General features: G+C 32.8%; 1 protein-coding gene and 1 non-coding gene across 3 annotated transcripts in view; both read left to right on the top strand.

The window, feature by feature from the left end:
* The window catches only part of DAAM (disheveled-associated activator of morphogenesis-like protein), a 551,406-nt gene that overhangs the window by 105,052 nt on the left and 424,013 nt on the right, over positions 1-22,341 (top strand). The gene's annotated exons all lie outside the window — the stretch shown is intronic.
* Positions 7,563-7,635, top strand: TRNAF-GAA (transfer RNA phenylalanine (anticodon GAA)). Its single transcript has one exon. It is a non-coding gene; the product is annotated as a tRNA-Phe (tRNA).

Genomic DNA, 22,341 nt, shown 5'->3' with positions numbered 1-22,341 from the left:
GTATGGTTATAAGTTGAATCGATAGTCGCAATCAAAGTGGCGTCAAGTGAAACAAACAAGTTTGACGTGCCGATAGCTGTTATCACCTTGGTTACCCTAAGATACTTGCTACTTGCTAGGCAACCAGTTGACTCGAATGATAGTTCACTGTTGAATCGACGAAAGTAGAAAAGACCTCAACATCGTTCAATTATTCAACTCACAAGTTGATCAACTTTGTTGAAATGTGGTTCCTATTTCTCAATTAATTGACTTTCAACTTTACTGTCGTTCAATATCATATAGCTGAAATTCTAATGAATTTAAGTTTTGTACTATTCCATTTGAGTCGTTTTTTACGACCCGGGTTTCACCTTTCGGCATCTTCAGGCACTATGTGCACTCACCAAAAGGCAAATACATACTGACAACAAATACAGTTAACTCTAACTTATATAACCAATTAATACAATAAAGTAGGTAAAAACTTTTTCACCTACATATTAAGTCAAGGATCACAATAAAAAAATAACAAACAAATTATGAATAGTTGAAGTCTTTGTAAAAAAAAACCCTACCTTATCAATCACTAATACTCTATAAGCGTTTAAATCGTCAAAACCGAACATTAGATCATTAGTATAAAGTTATAAACAATAAAAATACTACACTCAAGAGGTGTAAAATCGTCCATTCTAGGAACAATGTACAAAACTTAAATCCATTAGAATTTAAATTCAAATTCCGTCAAGTAGGTACGGTAACTTCGGTCTATAGTATTAATATTATAATATAGTTGTACGATAAATATCGCCACGTGAGAAGATTATGTCTTTCTTCTGTGTGAAAACACGATTTATTAGTCATAATGAACGTTATATAATTTTTTAATGTGGAAAAAAAATAATCGGGTTTTTGATACTTTTAAATTATATATTTATGTGGTGTTGAGGATGATGATGAAGAAGTCGAAGATGTATGCAGGAGCGAGTTTTATTGGGCGTAACGGTTGGTACAATAGTATGTTACAGCAGCTATGTTACAATACTAAACTTATGATAGGTACGGATCCGAGGTCCGCATCTCGGTACAATCAGATGTTGGGCGAAGCGATATAGAGACAGCTATTGTAACATACTGGAAACGTATATTCGAGTGACATTTTGATAAATCATTATTCGTAATTTATACAGTCGAAAGTAATACCTAAACATTATATTCTAATATATAATTATATTGAACGAGTCAGCGGTTTAAATACGAGTAGCTGTGAATTTTATTTATTATTACAGTCATAATATAATATTATGATACTATGGGAATGGATATTAGACTAATTATTTTCCATTGCGATACCATATTTAATATCGTCAATCAATCTGCTGACACAGGTAAACAGCTGTTTACCGGTATATGAGTCGCTGGGAATTTATTATTGCGGTCGAATAATTTGATACATTAAAAATAGATATTTGATCAATAATATACTGACAGCTACATATATATATTATATTATGTAGCGATGTTTTCTTCATATTTTAACACGTTTCAAACGGGTATTAATGGGCGTCGACCCTAATATTGTGTATAAACGCAACACGAGGTATACTATTGAAAAAGTAACGATTACATATACCTAAATGAGTAAAGCCATGCCTAAGTAAATTTGTGAAATTAACGACGTGGACTTAGGTACTGAAATAGCAAGTTGTTAAAAGTCACGAAGGGCACTTAAGTAATTGAATTAGGTCAAAATGACAATTGAAATAATTTCTCCCATGAGGGGACTTACAAAGTTATTGTACCAATTACCTACTCGTACAGACAGACTGTAATAAAAATGCAAGTAAGTAGAATAATTCATTAAGTTAGGTTAGTTAGCTAATAGTTGTTTCGCCGATACAATATTACAATAAAGATATAACTCGAAAACCACCACTTTTCATGATAGCCATTTCAATTAGTTGGCCGAAAGAATATTTTGGAATACATCTACTGTCCGACTTGTCAGTTTGAGCGATCGGAAATGGTTACCCGATTTTCACGATGAGATCGTGACCACCTTGAAATGCAGTCATTTACTGTGCAACCAAAACTGTACACCCCTCATGGTACTCAATTTCTCTTAGAGCAGGGTTGGCGAACCTTTTTACGTACGCGTGCCAAAATTTCCCAAATATTATTTTTCGACTTTCTGACGTGCCGAGCAGTTTTTCATGGAGAGAAAATGGTTTTTCAGAATTCTATTAAAAAATGATAATGTTCTAGATATCACTCAAAGAACATAGCATGCATATAGTTTTATTACTTTTTAAAATTATTCCATACATTTCGGTCCACCAATTTTGAAACTGTCTCCAGAATAACTACTACAAGCTCCACCAAGATTCTTATTTGGTAGGTACAGTTATTTTTGTGTGTAGACATGGAATTGTTTGTTGCTGTATTACTTAGTTTGGTTCTTTTCGCACAAATTGACATCAGAATTGCTCCGATCAGATGTGGCATTCTCTCGCTACAGTAGACTCAAGCATTGTAAATCGATCAAAACCAGGAGTTCGCAGCGCGGCTTTTCCCGCTGCCTGTCGCGGTTAATGCGATAATATTATATGTGACGAATAACGCCTAAGGACCGACCAATACAATAATTTATTATATATTTGCAATAAACGTAGTGGTTACTTATTCTTGAACAGCATTTATCTGCTATCTTTTATACAAGCGATCTGTCATTTATTTATTACTAGCTGACCCGGCGAACTTCGTACCGCCTCAGAATCAATAATCTTGTGTTAACTTATTAGCTGAATTAAATTCAGTTTTTTATTAAATTAAAATGAATACTCAAAATGAATAAGTTCAATAAATGTGCAACAACAAATCAAAATGAAAATTATTTTAATTACATTGGAACTGTACACATTGTACACCCACGATGACCACGTGAATTAAGCGCCGGTTTATAGTGTCGAGGGTCCCAGGCTCGAATCCTGGATCTGTCAAGTTCACGTATTGTTTTTCAATTTGTGCATGAGTCAGAGTATGGTCCTAATAGGTTGAGCAAGTGGCTTACATCCATTTCTCGTAAAAATAAAATCTGTTAATACAAACCTCCACTCTGTGGAGGCCTATATGATCCTATTAGGATCGGACATGGCCAAAAGAAAAACAAATAATGTAATTCACGTGGCAGCAAGGCATTTGCTATATTGAAGCGAATCGAAATGATTCGCGTAGCATTGTTGCACTACTTTCTGTTAAACTATTTGCTGGATGGGTTGCACTCGGATTGTTTTAGCATTTTTCGTTTTGTTGTCAGGTGAGAAAACGAACAAAGCAGATGGTTTGCCGACACATGAACATGCTACGTACAACTTGCTACCAAAACTTTGGCCATTGCTGAGTGTTTCGCAATGTTGTATGTCTGTTTTTCAGTCGTTTGAAGGTTTAAGGGCAATTTCAACGTTGAATGCGACGTTCGGCATCCTTCTAGCAATGTGGCCGCTATCCCAGAAGAAGCAACTGCTACAGCATTTTCGGATCTCGCACGTAACAGTAGCCAAAATCAATGACATGAGGAATGTCTTCCCAGTTCCACCGGGCGCGTCGAGGAAAAATAAGCCACCATTTCCATCATCAATTGCCTTCATTGACGTATCGTACACTTCTTTCTGTTGGGGGTTCAACAGTGGTACAATCGTTCGAACTGATTGTTTCAATGCATCTCGATCATATTCACGTTCACGTTCAAATTCTCGATTGAAAACGTCGTTCATTCCACGATGTGGCGTTGGCATTCCTAACTTGACTAACAAACTGCCGCACATGAGGTAACACATGTATTCGATCAAAAGCAAAGCCTGGTTATGTATCTCCTCATTCACCTCGAGATCGGGATTCCCTGAACTGACACGAATTCGATGTAAAATGTCTTCTGACATGTCATCCTTGTACTTGTTTCACAGTTCAGGTGGATTCGATGGGAAGCATGTCGAAATAATGATAGAAAATAATGTGCGTATCTGATTTGGAGATATATAAACAATTGCTTCAGCGATTGTCATATCCCAATGAGTATCGTTTTCAAGCAAATTGAGCTGTTGACATGAAGCACGAAATGTTGGGCACACTACACCATTGACAGTTAGACATTTCGACTATCATTCTTTCTTTTGTTTGTTTGTTTCTTGTTTATTGTTTCTGTCATGTATCAGATATGGCGTTGTATATGTATTTAAATTTTTTGTGATTTTCTTTTATTTTCGAATGCGCAAGGTTCATTGTTCAAAATGTCAAAATGTATGAGAAAATGAATTTTCTTCATAATTTATTTTTTCCGTGATTTATCCGATATTTTAATAGTTATTCTGCTATTCCGGGCGGAGACAAATCCAACAAAATCTGTCCAGCCGTTCTTGAGTTATAAATGGTGTAACTAACCCGACTTTTTATATATATAGATTATAGGTATATTTTTTCTCTTCAAAATAAAATATTCGCGTGCCACTGATGGCACGCGTGTCATAGGTTCGCCACCACTGTCTTAGAGCATCATCGTGAAAGCTGCTCCCAGTAAGCTACTTCTTTTGATCGCGCCAAAGTTTTATCTCTGCTTCACCTTCCATACCATAAACACAAGCCCTCTCCAGATAATCTATCTGATCCGTGACGGTCTGACAGACTGTTTCTTTATCTCGAGATTTTGGATGATTGACTGGTTAATCCTGACTCCTGTACCATGTCTAATAAATAAGAATCATTCGGTGCCAACACCACATTTTGAAGGTATCAATAGCCTTCCGCTCCCTTGCCATCAGGGTCCATGACAAAAATAATTATGCAAACAAGCTATCATGTAAAAATGTAATTTACAATGAGTGACTTGTGAAGTTTTTCCTGTGATGAATTATTACGATGCTTCTCGTTTATTTTGCCACATCCATACGTATACACCCAAACTCATGCGATGACTTGTGAGCGGTGGAGGGAAGAACATGGAAATTATACATGCACGAAGATAATATCATTTATTACATAATTTTTGGTTTGGAAAAAATCAAATGGCTTCGATAAAAAGTAATGTTTTTCAAGTTATCACCTTTTTCTACCCCCGGCGGCGGAATAATGTCATTATTTTTTTTATGACTCACCAGAGAAACGCAGACGTCAATTGTCATTTAATTCTTCTTCTATAGCACAGATTTCCCATAGAGGGGTGGCGACAGAATTGCAAATTGCTCGTATTAATACGAGTACTTGGAGAAATTGCGAAGATTGTACCAATTTCTGAGTTTGAGAAACTAGTGGTATGAGTTTAATTAAAATTAATCCCTTTCTCTAGTCACTGTGCTTCCCAAATTTTTGCGTAACTGTAATTTTAACGTAAAATTTTAGTGCTTGTTTTTGTTCGTGAAATATCTATTATAAAAAGGTGAAATATAATAATTTTCATTTAGTAAAATGTTGTCCTGTATACCTATATGACTGTCCTAAGACTTTCTGCTATCTAGCACAACGTAGGTAACTATCTTCAATAGGCACCATTCGCCACTAGTTACTTTGCAAAAACAAGGCAAACATAATGCTTAGTCTACACTCTACAGTATGGCCCCCACATCCTGAAGGGGTCCCCAGGTTAGGATGGTTATCGCTAAGGGTAAAGGTAGTGTGACGCGCTGCAGTAGTGTTTTCCAAAATGGTGTTCGCGGTAAAATTAAGATGTAGTTTTAGCGATTTTTTTGTATTTTTAATATGTATCTACCTACTTACCTACATCCATTTGAATTAAATAAAAATTGCATTGTACAATCAAATATTTAAAATTACTAATATTATTGAAGTAAAATAGCGCCGCAGGCGACTTTTTTTATTATTAGAGAAAATTTGTGATTTGTATTTATCTCATTTATCGGGTCGACTCGCCACACCGGGCTCTTCCTGAACCCGGTCCCCCAGGCTAGAGCCCTGTAACCCCCCCCTTGTGGGGGCCGTGCTCTACAGTCTAGACTACGATACAACTACGCATGAACAGTTTTAATGTTACAAGCGTACAAACTGTTCGAAAGTGTAATCTGTTTACAGGACATTGCTATGCAGGCGTTTACTTTCTTACCGACATTTAAAATATTTAATACTAATTCTTGTATTCCGCCGCGGATGGAAAACATTGTTCACATACAAATAGGTACTCTAGTTATGGACTAGCCAGGGATGGGAAATGGGATTTGATCGGCGTGCCAAAATAAGCCGATTTTTTTAACTTCGTGGCGCGTGCCATTCCTTTTTAGGTGTACGTACACATGATGTACCTAATCTAAATCATATTTATTAAATATATAAAAAAATGATAGGTACACATAAAATGAAAGAAAATAAGTTTGAGGTTTTATGTTTCATGTTATTTGCGAGAATTTTTATATCAGGCTGATGTCGTTGATTGCACATTAATACTTGCCGCTGAATCTTCCTTTGTCAACCTAATTTTACCATGTTTTTCTTAGCTCGTATTCTTGTTTGTCCGCTGGTTGTTTATCCAGTACAAATCTTGCAATCGATTTTTAAGTAACTTCCGGACTAGCTAGACATTTGGAACTTTTAGAATATATCAGAACACGATGCCAATGCATTTTTTTTTAAATACTTTTAGCCATCTTTAAGTAGAGTTGAATTAATTTTCAGTTAATTCTGTTTTGTATGAAAAGTTATTTCGGAAGAAATCCGTAATCCAATCCACTATTATTGGTTGCTAAGGGGGTGGTCCTAGCAACTAAATTATTAATATATTCGTGCGTTACTATGGAAATCAAAATAACATTTCAGTATTCTATATTTATTTGTTTGTTTGTTGCAAAATAGCAAAAAAATGATTAGTTGACAATTGCCTTATTTGTCCTAAATTATTAAAACATAGAATTGTCAAGTTATATGATTCAACATAAAATTTAAAAACGTGGTATATAAAAAGTTCTTTTTTATCTTGTAATTATTTAGTCTTTGAATGTAGGTACATGATTCAATATAGATAAAATATTTTCACATGAGTAGGTGCGTGGAAGAAAACATGGTCAACAACGAGATTGCTAGTTTTTTAACAGATATAAAAGTATCAGTCTTGCTTTTCCATGTTTTTAATATTATTATAATGAATATTAAAAAAATAAAGGAATTTATTTTTTGGCGTGCTGTCGAATTTTTTTAGCGTGCCACGAGTTTACCTTCGCTGGCATATTGCAAAAAGTGTAATTTTTACGATATAATTTAATTTGAACGATATCATGCGGCATACCGGTTAGGAAGCTCTGCGATAGCGAATTATAATAAAATATTAAAATTAAATGATTGAAAGACTTTAAAACACTATTTAATGGCTAGAAAGTAGACAGTAAATAAATGTGTGTGCTTAATAGTATAAAAATATCTTATTATTTTTATTTATTTAAAAATTAATTAAGTACTTAATTGCTTATTTAATTATGTGTATAATTAATTCTTCGAAGGGGGCAGTACTGATAATGGTTGTGATAATAATTCGACTGATTAATATAAATGACATTACATATTTTATAATGTCACTATTGCCATCAGCCGAAATAGCTCAGTTGGGAGAGCGTTAGACTGAAGATCTAAAGGTCCCTGGTTCGATCCCTGGTTTCGGCAGCCATCTTTTTTAATATGTCAATTTTAATAAAACTCGTCTTTAGACTCCGATCGTGCAATATTATCAGTGTTGCCAACTGTCATTATCAAAATATGCCAGATAGGGTAAGAAAATAAGCCAGATGATAATAAAATGCTAGATTTTTTAAAATTGAAAAAGCGTCAGTACAAACCATCATTTCAAAAAAATGTCTAATTATAAACATAGTTTTTACAAGAACAAAGATAAAAAAAAATGTAGTATTTTATAACATACTAATAGAACATGTCGTCGAATTTAAAATTAATGAAGATAGGAAATTTTGTCGTCAATTTGTATGTAGGTAACATTAAGTGCAGGGTGTGGGGGGGAAAACTGCGGCCCGCCGGGTATTTTTTTGCGGCCCGCCATCATTAATTGTACTTATGATAGTTATAATTACGAATAACTTTTTTATATTTTTTTAAAAATATTGACAATAGATTAAAATTTGAAGAGTTTGTTGTTTCGTAAATGTATTATCTCAGTACGTCTTCCTTGCGTCTCGTCTCACACTATGTAACCACTATACTTTTAACTCCGCGTTGCAATGAAAAAAAATATATGCCCATGATTATGGTAAAAAGTTCGAATGGAATTCAATTAAAACTCAAGTTATTCCTTCGACAAATATCGAATAACAACGCGGACCACTTTCCAACTTTGAAGTTGCTGAATATAAATCAGAGTATAAATTTGAAGTATATGATAAAATTATTAAAGCTCTGAATGACGTTTTTTCACAAAGATTTGGTGACTTCCGAAAAATTGAGACAAGTTTAGCAATAGTACGCGATCCATTTTCAATAGATATTGATAGCGTACCGACAGAGCTACAACATGAGATTATTGATCTGCAGTGTGATACTGATTTTACAGAATTGCATCGTCGTGAAGAAATCTCCAAATTTTACAATGCCCTTAATTCAGACAAATTCGACCAACTTAAAGATTATGCAAGAAAAATGTTCGTTATTTTAGGATCAACCTATATATCTGAACAAACATTTTCGATCATGAACCTCAATAAAAAAAATTTACGATCAAATATCTCCGATGCCCATTTACAAGCAGTTTTGAGAATATCAACTAAGTACAAAATTAACACCAACATTTAAAAAAGTGTAAGTACAACAGTTTCATTCTTCTCATTATTTTTTTTTGTAATGTTTATTTTTCGTAATAATACATAGTGTATATCTAAAAATGGTATTTTACTTGCGGCCCGCCGCTCATTTTGAATTCTTGAATTTGGCCCTCCATCCAAAAGCCCCCCTCTGATTTAGTGTATACTGTATTACATAATTATAATGTGTATATAATATTACATCTACCTACTTGTCGTGATATGTATGTCTACTTTATACAACGCAGCGCACGACACACATTATTTATATCGGTTGCGCATTGACAAGGATGTTGACAGGTGACGCTGCCACCTGGTATTTTTTCCTAGTAAGACATAAAATACGTTAGACCAGCAGCTTGACTTTCGAGTAATTTTGGTGTGATATTATAGCTTTATTATGAGAAGTTTTAGACTGTTTGCTGTGTTGTAAAACGCTAGACTTAATACTATAGGCCAGAAGGAAATTTTGAAAGCTAGATGGCTATTCAAAAATGCTATATCTGACAAGAAAACCGCTAAGTTGGCAACGCTGAATATTATGGATGTTGAATTCTGGAATTGACCTTTCGTACAGATTCACAAGCCTATTAAAAGTATCTACTGAATGCGAGATTGAACCACAATAACATGGTATGTATGAAATTATAGTTAGGTATACTTAATATTATTTGAATTGACAACTTACTCTCATCAGAAACGTCGTCTAATGACATTATACCTAGATTGGAGTGTATTCTTTATAATTTTGAATAAATCTTGAATTTGTATGTTTATTAATTCCTGAATAATGCAGAAGGCATAATGTAAACACGTAATTACTAAAGAATAGGCTAGAATTAATATATATCGTCACCTCAATACTACAACTAGATAACTTGATGTTCACTGTTTTTGAGATATCTATTGAATATAATTACCTTTACATTTCCTTCTCTACAAAATGATAAAACTAGGTAAGTCAGAAGTTAATGGGAACTGTATTAATTTTGTATTTGAAAATACATACATAAATGCATAAAATAAATAAATCTACAATATTTTTTTTATAAAATTGAACATTATTTAATTGTTCTCAATTAAACAAGCAAAATTTTCTATTTTTATTTTAATTAATAATTATAGCCTAGATTTATGTTAATCAAGTAAAGTTTAAATTTAATTTTCCCAACAATGACCAAATCAGTGTTATCTAGTTGTAGTATTGAGGTGACGATATGTTACTAGCAACTTAGTTTTGCGTCTACTAATGGTAGTGGTTAACTTTGTGTGATTAGGTATATTTCAATGAATGGTCAGAAGTTGGGTAATTTTTTTCAAGATCTCAACTATTACTGCTGGAGCTTACGGAGGTCATTTCCATTTTAGAGTCGTAAACAACGAATAAGAAGTTATATGTGGTTAGGTTAGATTAGACGTCCGTCTCACTGTTTATCCCCGGAGAACGATTTCAATGATTTCAGCGAATGGCTACGATCCAACCTTGTAAATTCTAGTACATTTTACATTTTTTACATTTGGGTAATAACAAATACCTGTCTCCCGCCATATTGTGTAAACACGACGCTCTGTGCCTTCTGCAATGTTAACCCGTGCAGTCACTAATGTTGCGTATTTCATTCTTGTAGCACTGCTACAAGGTGAACAATGACCGTTGGGTCTAAGACGATTCGGCGCCGGGACAACTGGGCGCCACGTAATCAAATGGTATTCAAAAATAAATAGACGTTCGTGAATTATAGGTACTTTAAAAAAAAAATTTAATATTGTTATTCATATTTAAATTATATAATTATTTAAATATGTCATTATATATGTCACATAAATAATGTTTTAATTGTGTATAGTATGTTTAAGTTCCAATGAGAAGAGAGTTCTTTTATTTGTATATAAAGCCTCAGGCGTGATCTCTCAATCCACAATAAAAAAAATCGGTGTGTGTAGTTATGTACGCGCGTTAGAAGATATACTTATTTGGCGTAACAAAAATAACAAAACAAAATGTAGGTAAGTAGAAAATACGATAAAAGCTATTTAATACAATCAATAAAGTTTTAATTAAAAAGCATAATCAAATTATAATGATATGTATTTATACACAGTTATTGTTGTTGTATTGTTAAATAAAATAATTATAAATAATTTGAAAATGGTAATATTAGTTTTAATAATTCTATATATTATGTAATATTATTTATAATCTATTTCCCATGATGGCATCTCTGAAAATTGTAAACATCATCTGACGTTTACGACGTTTAGTAAGAAAATTTTAATGGCGGACCAGACTCCAGTGTTACCATATCGGAAAAAATCGAAGGCTCTAAAAATCACTTATTCGCTAATTGCATAGACATTAAATTATATTAGTTGTGTTTTTATAGTTATTGAATTTATTTTTTATAGTTTTCATATTTTTGTCATCGTTTAACAATTACAAAATAATTTACCTAAACAATGGGAAAGAGAAATTTTAAATATGGTATTATTTTCAATAGAAAAACGGAATGAAGCTATTTATGACGAGGCGACATCATTTTCACTTCCGTAACGGTTTCTCAATTTCACTACGTCCCAAAAGAAGTAGGTATAAATTCAAAAACATTATGATATGAGCGAACATATTAAAACTACCGAGTAGTAGATAGAAACTGTATAAAATTCCTCGTCTACTTTCTGTACAAAAGGTCTATTTATTTCATTGGACAATGCGACGCCCAATTGTCCTGGCACCCAAATGTCCCAATCCTAGGACCGTTTAGGTTAGATTGTTTTGGAAATATGGCGCCGCATTATTTTTCTTGGAAGTGACAAAATTGAAAGAGGGATTAGGCAAGGGGTTGGATTTCCAGACTTATTAGTTTACTTTGTAGGGCTTCCAAGTTAAGTCTTCATATTAAATTTGACACCGAAATACTCAAAATAGGGGAGGTTTAATCCAGACGGGGATTAGGCATAAAGGTTATGTAAAATTCTTTTCGACGTGTCAAGTGTATTTATTATCCTTCTTTATTAATCTGGTCGTTAGTACATGCGTGTATAAAGTTGATACCCTTGTGGAACGTCAAATTGTTATTGAATGCAGCAGCGTATCGTCTACCGGAGTGAAGATAGATTTTTCTCGGCTGTCTTCGGATTTGTTGAAACTTTATTTGTAGAAGATTAGCTGCCGTCCAAACCAATTCCAAATATTTTCCAACACATTTGGCGTGTCGGAGTCGAGTCGATTCGAAATAGATTTCTATGAAAAGGAGAAAAAACAAAATGCTTCTAATATGCAGTAGCTAAATACCAAACTCAACCAAATAACATTTCGAACGAAAATAGTTGTTGAAACACTGGCTGTCAATCTAATCTGTTCTATGGTAATGTTGGAATTTCTTTGATAAATCTACAGTCAAAATTTATCAAGAATTCTCATCTTGAATTATTATCCACTTTCTTCTCCAATACTTCGTATCCGGAAACTTGTACGTATGCAGTTAGCCGTATCAGACTTCACTGTGAAATGTTTTATCGGAAATATATGGCTGTATATTAAAGACCGTCTAACCTCTTTGGGTCGTATCTAACTATCGTAATCGTAACTAACATAAAATTCATGTCTAAAGAAAACACGGTTCTTGTTGGTTTACGTTTACACTTTACAGGAAGCCAGCAGTAACAAATTTTTAAAATAGCCGATATATTATATTATTTATAAAGTTAGGTTAGGTTAGTTTTTCATTCTTGAATAAATTCATGAATTTTGCCAAAATCAGCTATGAAAATTGAATTAATATTCATATAAGATAAGATTTTACCGATAAAAAAACTCAAACTGTGCCACGGTGAAATGTTTTACGTACAATTTACATGTAACCCCAATAGGAGCAGCGACCGGATCAAGGAACAGTGGAATAATAGGTATGTTTTTATCCAGATGGAGTGGAGCACGGATTTTTTTAGATTGTTTCACTGCTTCAGATATTTCCGTTTTGAAATTAGTATTTAACCACGTAGGCCAAGCGATGAAAGCCGTGTCCAATTTTATTTTCTAAAATCTTTTTCAAATATTTTCCAAATTCATTTCGTCCTAGCTTCGGACCTTCGGACAATTTTGTGGGAGAAATGTGCGTCTATTTATTATTGTGAACTTGCCGACTTGTGATTTAATTAATATTAGGTACATATCAAGTTAGATGCTTACTTATCTAAATTAGTTCATTTTCATTTTAGATGACTCGAAACAAAGTTTTCTCTTAATTCTACATTAGGGTGATATTTCAAAATTATTTAATCATGATTGGCAGACTGTTATTAAAATGATATCCATTAATTCATATTTCTGTTATTCTCAAAAATATCGACTCATTGTCTCTATCCATTCTTTCATGTGTGGCTAATGTCAGTGACGTCCCGTGGCGGTAGGCAGGTCGTGCGTTGCATAAGGGCGGCATATTATAAAGATTTGCTAAGGAAGGAATGAATACAAATATTACAACCCTTGAAAGCAGTGGCGGTTTTCAACGAAGCAGACAGTGTGCCCGCTTCTTTAGAAGGTATTGACATCTTAGTTTAAAAAAAAATAATCGAAGCATAAAAAAATCCTCACAATATAACTAAATTGTTGTATTGTAATCGTTGCCTCCGAACCTGTCAGCGCCACATACCTCCACGTACCCAACACTGAGATTAGGCTTTGTGGAAATGCTTTAATTCTCAGCAAATGGTGTGTAGTATGTACCTATTTTTTTCAAATTGGTGTATTAGTGTGTTTAAAATTGTCTGAAGTAACTAGGTACCTAACAATTTTTTCAGACGGTTTTAAACTAAAAATTAAAAGGTAGGCATTCTAAGTCTGTTCTTTGCCTGAGGACGTCACTGGGTACTGTCTATTCATGTTTAATTCCATAAAATACGCTTCGAAATCAACCAATCAGCTACTTTCGTTTTTTTTTCATGAAATAAATACGATTCATTAATAAATTTTTTATTCTAAAGCCACCCCTAAATCAATTATCGCGTTATTTTATAAACACTCTCATTCCTCAATTTTATCTTAATTACTTTTTTATACTCTAACTTCTGTTATATATTGTTTAAAATTCAAAAGCCGTCGATTAAGCTTATCCAAGTCAATGAGCTTTCGCGTACTAATGGTTTTTTTAAAGCTCAGCGTAAAGATAAAACCTACTTTTTCTATAAGGGGATAATAACTAGTTTCCTTTAAAAGCCCTTCTTGGGTCACATTCTTTATTTATGAAGACATCTCGTGATTAATACTTTTGCCTTGTGCATTTAATGGTTTTGTCTATGGGTTCTGCATGTTTTCTGGTTGGTATTATGGTAGGTATTAGATAATATATGTTTTAAATTATGTATAACCTACAATGATTGTGTACGAGATTTAAAGTGGTAGAATACAATTCTTTTGAAAATACGACAATACGACACCCGACGGAACTTGCACCTGCAACCGCTGGCCTGTGTGCTTTATTACAATTATTTAGTGTGCATTATTTAAAAAAAAGTGGTTTAACACAATTCTTTTATATTGGTGACAAGTTATGGTGACAAGCGAAAAACTCGTTATGTAAATAAATGAATTTGAATCATCCATAGTGCAATGTAAGTAGGTACCATTGGCGAAGGGTGGAGGTAGGCTAATAAGATTCTAATAAATAGTGCACACTTTTGTTAGTCAAAGGTACGTATTTGTTTTTATTGAACTAAGACTACAATTTACAGATGGTGTGGGTTAGTTTTGAAAAATCAATAATTAAACCCCGCCTAAACCAAACCATAATAGTTTTGGTATACTTTGGGCGATACGACAAAATTGTGCACACCTTTCAGTCATCCATACACATATTGGTGGTTCATTTTTTTAAAAATTTATTAAGCCTTGCCGAAACCAAACTATAATAGATAAAAAATATTATTCTATAAATATTCAAAGTAATGTATGATTTAATAGTATAATTTTAGATATGTTATAGATAGACGAATATTTTTTAATATTATCTATTATGGCGTGATTTTCGCAGGGTTTAATTGAATTTTAAAAACTTACCAACACTATCTATCTACATATTGTAGTCTTAGTTCAATGAAAACAAATATGTTTTACTGAGAAATTTTAGTGTGCATTATTTATGTCGAATCTTAACAGCCTACCTCCACCCTTCGCCACTGAGGTACCTACATAATAGATATAATGTGCTCCCTCCAAAGACACGCCATGTCATGTAATAACGAATTGTTTACCAATACTAAAAACTTAAATTTTAATTACCTAAGTACTACATTTACATATTAAAATCTTCAAAATATAAACTGTTACTAACCTCTGTTTAAGAGTCGCGCGATTCAAAAATATTTTACAGAATACCTTCGTATCACCCTGTCAACGTCGGGTCGACATGTTATTTTATTTGTAATAATATTATAAGATGGAAGATTATATTTTTAAGGTATGCCCTTTGGTGCGAGAAACGGTGTTAGTAATGCCAAAGCGAAGGGATTTTGGGGACTGCTTAAATTAGTTGTAGTCCTTTGACAGCTTAATATATTGTATTGTAATCTGTTAGGTATAGTTATAAGAATTTTAACGCATACTGAATGATTTGACAGTTCAAATAATAATGGGTTACAAGTAAATTGTACGTAAAACATTTCACCGTCGCACAGTTCGCCGTGAATTTTCTATCGGAAAGAGATGACCGTATACCAGTGGCGAAGGGTGGAGGTACGCTGTTATGATCCACCATAAATAGTGCACACTAAACTTTGTAAGTCATACGTATTTGTTTTCATTGAACTTAGGCTACAATTGACAGACGGTGTTGGTTAATTTTTAAAATTCAATTAAACCCTGCGAAAACCAAGCCATACTAGATAATAGTCAAAAAATACTCGTCTATCTGTAAAATATCTAAAAGTATGCCATTAAATCATATATTATTGAGGATATTTTATACATAGAATAATATTTTTTATCTATTATTGCTTGGTTTAGGCTGGGGTTTGTGAATCCAAACAAATTAACCAACAATGTGTATAATATGTATTCTAACTCAACTAAAACAGATAAGTATGAATGAAAAAGTGTGGATAATTTTGTCGGACCGCCCAAAGTATACCAAAACTATTATGATTTTGTTAAGACAGGGTTTACTTGATTTTTAAAAACCAACCAGCACCATCAGTAAATTGTAGTCTTAGTTCAATGAAAAAAATACGTATGACTAACAAAGTTTAATGTGCACAATTTATGTCAGATCTTAACAGCCTACCTCCACCCTTCGCCACTGCCGTATACTATACGGTTTACAATATTATTAGATTCAATATGACGTAAATTAATTCAATGTTCATAGCTGATTTTGGCATAATTATTCATGAATTCAAGAATGAAAACCTAACCTAACCTAACAAATAATCCAGTAGGTATTTTTTCAAAATTTGTTTGCTGCTGGCTTCCTGTAAAGTGTAAACCGACAAGAACCGTGTTTTATTTTTATGTCAGTATCATACGACCCAGTGATTGGACGGTCTTTACTATACGGCCATATATTTCCGATATACGATTTCACGGTGAAAAAAGTGTGATACGGCGAACTGCATACATACAAGTTTCCGGACACGACTTAAAATATTGTATTGTAATCTGTTAGGTATAGTTATAAGAATTTTAACACAAACTTAGTGATTTGACAGGAATACCATTGAGAAGATAGGTGATATGTGCCATACATCAAAAGTGTGGGAAATTAAGAAAAACATTTTATTTGCAAAAAAGATGTATTAATTTTTGTCAGTAAAATTACAATGCAGCTCCGATAGGTTTCAATACTTTAAAAGCAATATGGTAGAAATAATAAATATGAAAAAAAATAAAGGAAAATGAAAATTAAAAATGGTGTACAACTCGATCATAAAATGTTTTCTATACTTATGGAGCCACCAGCCCGCCCAATTGGCATTACCAATGGCAGGTTAGTTCCGCACATTGGGACTACAAACAATAATTGTAATTCCCGACTTATAAGATAGTTATCAGGGACACACATGTCAACACTGTCGAAAACGACAGCGTTCGAACTCTATAAACTTTCAAAAGCTCACTGGCGATCTACACTATATACCTACTTTTTTTTTATTAATTACTAATGCAAAACAAAAATAATATAGAATACGATACATTTTGACAAATCACAAAATTGTGGTTCCTACACCAACCATTTATTTATAAATAAATGGTACCTACATAAATTATTTAATTGAATGGTAATAAGGCCCCCACATCTTGAAGCGGGCCCTAGGCTAAGATGTTTAACGGGCCCCCCTATCTACCGTTAAGACTCAGCTGAACAGGAACAAGGTCATTCATAGTTTAGTCAGAAATAAACCTCAGCGTTGAAAGGACGTCATTTTAATTCAGTCTAACCTCAAAAACCTCTAACCATCGGGGATTTATTTTAAGAAACGCAATAATTATTAATTACAATTCTCGGTCGAAGGAATATCATTATTATTATTCCCTTCAAACATAACATGTATGCGACGTAATCTGAAACCGGCCGAACGAATACAGGGCTGTCAAAATAATATGAATCTAATTTTACGTTTTAAAGAGTTACAAATTTAAAGTTAAAAATAGCTTACTGTACCGATGGAATAATTACATACTTCCAAGCGTCAAACGGCATACAACATTCATCTAAAATAATTATGAAAAGACTAGCTGATTATGTTATGTTATTTTTGTATTGTTCTTATTTTTTTGCTTATCAAAATATTTCACATATTATCTGATGATGTGTATTTTGGATATATCGTCATATGTATCTGGTCTCATTAAAATTGCTATTAAGTTGATATAACATAGGAAAATCTGTAAATCATTAAAATGTTAATTTCGTTATAGTTTTTAATTAAACCGGTGCAATTACATATTAGATTTAAACACTGTTGTACTGTGTGACTTTTATAATATCAGATAAAACTGTAGGATGTCAGCAAAAGAGTAAACAAAACCCAGCTCATGGGATAACCGAATGGTAAGCAACTGTATATATTATATTTTCCCGCCAAATTGCACACAATTAAAAACAATTTATCATAAAAACAAGTAAGACGTCTTCGACAGCCCTGGGTGATTGATTCGATAAAGTCGGCAGTTTTTTTTGTCTTGTTCTCTGCGATCGCTAGCTTTGAATAAAAAAAAATCTATGGGTGACCATTTTTTATGAGTATAAATTATTTCTTGCATTGGCTTTTATTAATTAATAATTATTGTACCTACCAACTAAAAGTAAAGTTGCGTTACTTGTTTGTAAAAGTGTCAGACTAAATTAATTAAACTAATCGGGTAAGTAATAAAAAGTCATTAATTGAGTTAGCATTTACTTGGTAGAATTCCATTTTAAAAGAAATGAAAATATAATAAATTATATTTTCATTTCTTTTAATAAAAAGTCACTTTCTTTTATAATAAACAGACATCACTATATTATTTTTTTTTTAAATATGCATTAGAATTAAACAATATGTACCCATTTTTTTAAATAGTTATGTAATAGGTCTTACATATTCAAAATAAATACTATTCATTAATAATGTTTTTTGGATAGCACATGAAATAAAAATGTAGGTAGATATGTATTTCAACATCCTTCGTATGTTTAGCTCTCGGACAATTTCAGGTTAAAACGTTATTAATATATTATTATTAAGTTTATATCGTGGCTATCCATCATATTGGTTGCAATGTTTTCCACCAAACACCTGATTAACAAATTGAATTTAGTAACATTTACGTATATTAGAAGATATCATTTTTTGGTCACCCCATATTTTATACACTTTGACAGTGTTATGATTTAAATTAAATAAGAGATCATTATTATTACTTTAGACCAAAGCATTGTCGGCGACCTTTGCATATTACCAGTAGAGCAACAATTCCGGACCACATGTAAAAAAATCATATTTTCAATTCTCAAGGGCAATTCTGTAGAGCGTCCCCTTAAGGGTAAAGTCAGTGTGACGCGCTACAGTAGCGTTATCCAAATGTTGTATTTTTAGCATTTTTTGTGGAGTTGTTGAGTATCGGCACACAGTAAAAAATTGCATCGTACCTACAACCAAAAGTTTTAATTAGGTATTAATATCATCAAAGTAAACTTTTTTTTACTATTAGAGCAAATTTGTGATCTGTGTTTATCTCGGTATGGTCGTCTCGTCACGCCGGGGCCCCAGGATAGAGCACTGTCAGCCCCCCTCCCCCCTTATAGGGGCCATGGTCTGAGGGCATGGGAATAATATTTAATAACCTGTTTAATTACTTAATTAATTAATAATTAAAATTAAATTATGTTATTACGTTTTCCAAGTAGTAGGTGGGTATTTTTTTGAATTTTGCTGGGATGAATGATGTTGTATAGGTACTTGAATGGAGTTAAAGGATTAATTTTTATATTCTTGATAATGGTGTTACGACTGAAATTGATATCGACTATTAAATCAACATCTCGAAATTAATATAATTTATATTTTCATTTTTAATTCATTGTATTCATTTTTACATTTCAAATATGCTTGATCACTATACTCGAAGGTAAAGCAATTCTCTACGTCAAGACCGTCTATAAATCTCGGTTTTATTTTTTAAACTCAGGTTGTCTTTGAAAAGGGATGTAGGGTTTATAAGTACAAAAACATGGAACAATCGTTCATCATAATATAGGGCGGTGTCCAGACCAGACGGCTTGAATGTGGGATAGCCTAATGATGTTTTTACAGGGTCGAACGGGTGTATAAGTAAATGTTTCAATTTGAATTTAAAATTAGATTTCGAGATTTTTACCGTGGTTTTGATGCAACACCCAAGTTAATAAGTTATATAAGTATTTAAAAGTTTATTCTCATTTTACCAAGCTCAGTACTTTTGCAAGGAGTGCCTTTCTCAAAATGAGACGCCATTTCAGGAATTGAGACCTTAATCTAGATCTGAGACTGCGTATGGTTTGCTGTTATGTTCTCGCGATCCTTTTTATGGTATAGAGTTTTGGACGCTAATCCAGGAGATGTTACGGAGAGTTGAGACTTTAGAAATGTGGCTGTATAGATGTTCTTTAGACTGACTGGGTGACATAATATGTTGACATTCTCAGTCGAATGCAACGCCAATAAGGCAATAAGAGTTTAAATATTTATTGATAGCAGCACATGCACAGAATCTTGAACAGTTTAGTAAACTTATTTAAATCGCATATTTAATTTTGAAATCAATTTATACACTCGAAACCCTTTAATCCTCCATTTTTTATAAATTGAACTGACTTTATAATATTTTATTGTATATCAGTGGCGAAGGGTGGAGGTAGGCTTTTAAGATCCGCCATAAATAGTGCACACTAAACTTTAACAATTAACCCCCCGTTTGTTTTCATTGAAATAAGACTACAATTTACAGATGGTGTTGGTTAGTTTTTAAAATTCAATTAAACCCTACGAAAACAAAACCATAATAGATAATAGTCAAAAATACTCGTCTATATATAACATATCTAAAATTATGCAATTAAATCATACATTACTTTGAATATGTTATAGATAGAATAATATTTTTTATCTATTATAGTTTGGTTTAGGCAAGGCTTAATGAATAAAAAAAAAATGAACCAACAATATGTGTAATATGTATTATTAATACAACGAAAACAAATAAGTATGAATGAAAAAGTGTGCACAATTTTATCGTATTGCCTAAATTATACCAAAACTATTATGGTTTGGTTTGGGCGGGGTTTAATTGATTTTTAAAAACTAACCTATACCATCTGTAAGTTGTAGTCTTAGTTCAATAAAAACAAATACGTATGACTAACAAAGATTAATGTACACTATTTATGGCGGATCTTAGCAGCCTACGCCTACCCTTGCCTACTGTTGTAAGGTGAGTTAGAGTAAGTGCGGCATATAAATTGACTAGATGAACTTTAAGCTGATGTTGAACTTTAAACGATTGTAATATCTCTTCGAAATTTTTATTGACTGTTCACCAATAATCTCTTTTTCGACTACCAGATGTAGATGTTGCATGATTAATTATAATAAAAACGTTTTAAGGAAACAAGGCGAGTAGACGATCTTACCCCCGCATTTGGGGTAAGAGCATCTAGTTAAATTATTTCTCATAATTATTACCAGCCAAAAAATATATCAACCTCAGGATAATATAATATTTTAAGTGCAACATTTTGATTGTTTATGGTGGTAAATTTCCTTAGGGAACAGAAGATATTAAATAAAATCAAAAAAAGTTGGGCAAGTGCGGCATATGTAGCACTAGTGATGTGACTGTGGTAAAATAAAATAGGTACTTAACTCGTTATTTTTTAAATATTTTATTTGCTGAATAATTTGAGATGTACAATGTAAAATTCAACATGTTCACAGTATATAATATGTTATAAAAAATGTTCTTTTCGATTTTTATTGTACCTAATTACACATAGTTGCCACCATCAAAACGCATTTTAAATATAATTTCTCCCCTTCGTCCTGTAGTAGGTGTCGGTAGTACCGAAATTATATGCTCGTGGCCGATTTCGTATATATCCTCTACTTTAGGGTATGAACAATTATTGGCCCTCCCATGCGATTTTCTTACAAATTTTACAGTTTTATTTTCGTCCAATAAAATGTTTTTCAAACTTTTTCGCAAGGCCACAAGTACCCATTTCGCCCAACTTCTTTTTGGTTTATCAGAGTATATCATTTCTTTTAGTTGACTCACTGGTGGAATTTAATGTGATATCAGCATTCCACATTTCATTAGTAATTACAACCCTTACCTCAATTTAAAAATCGTCAAGCAAATTCTTCTAATAATTTTCTTCGAATATAAGACCTTTACCTATAAAAATCATCAACATTTTCCTCTTCGGAAGAGGATTTCCATTCAGACTCACTCTCGTCTGATCCACTGCGGCTCTCGTGGTGCAGTGGGTAAGGCGCTGGACTTCCACCCGAGAGTTCTGGGTTCGATTCCCGGTCATGACAAAAACATTTATGCGTTTTTCTCAAAGCCTGGGTGTTCGTGATTGTTCAAAATTACTAACAACCACCTTGTACGAAAAAGCAAGGACATGGTTATTAATAATTCTAAAAAAAAAAAAAAGATCCACTGGTTGTAACTGTTTTTTTTTTAATTTCTTGAATTTTGTAATTTTTTTTTGTTTGAATTTTTGTCTATCTTCTTAAACTGTTTTTTTTGGTTAACGGATGTTTTCAGACGGTTTAAAACATTCTTCTGTTGCTTGATTTTTTAAATTTTATAGGATCCTCCCCTTTTATCCGCAACAACAGTTTTTTTTATATCAGTTGTTCCTACTGGCGGTTTTATTATTTGACAATCCAAAATTTGTATTCGCTTAGTAGATTTCACTGGTGTCATTCATTCATTAGAAGTAGAAGGTGCTTGAATAAGTATGTTATTTTCCTCGCCAAATATTGAAGAATCTGTTGATTTTTGATGTGTTAATCATCCGCAGATTGTGTCATTGAAAAA

Source organism: Rhyacophila brunnea, unplaced genomic scaffold (genome assembly GCF_057557595.1).
Source record: "Rhyacophila brunnea isolate RB1 unplaced genomic scaffold, BYU_Rbru_1.0 scaffold_21, whole genome shotgun sequence".
In the NCBI taxonomy this organism is placed as follows: domain Eukaryota; kingdom Metazoa; phylum Arthropoda; class Insecta; order Trichoptera; family Rhyacophilidae; genus Rhyacophila; species Rhyacophila brunnea.
This window is presented reverse-complemented; position numbering and strand designations above follow the sequence as displayed.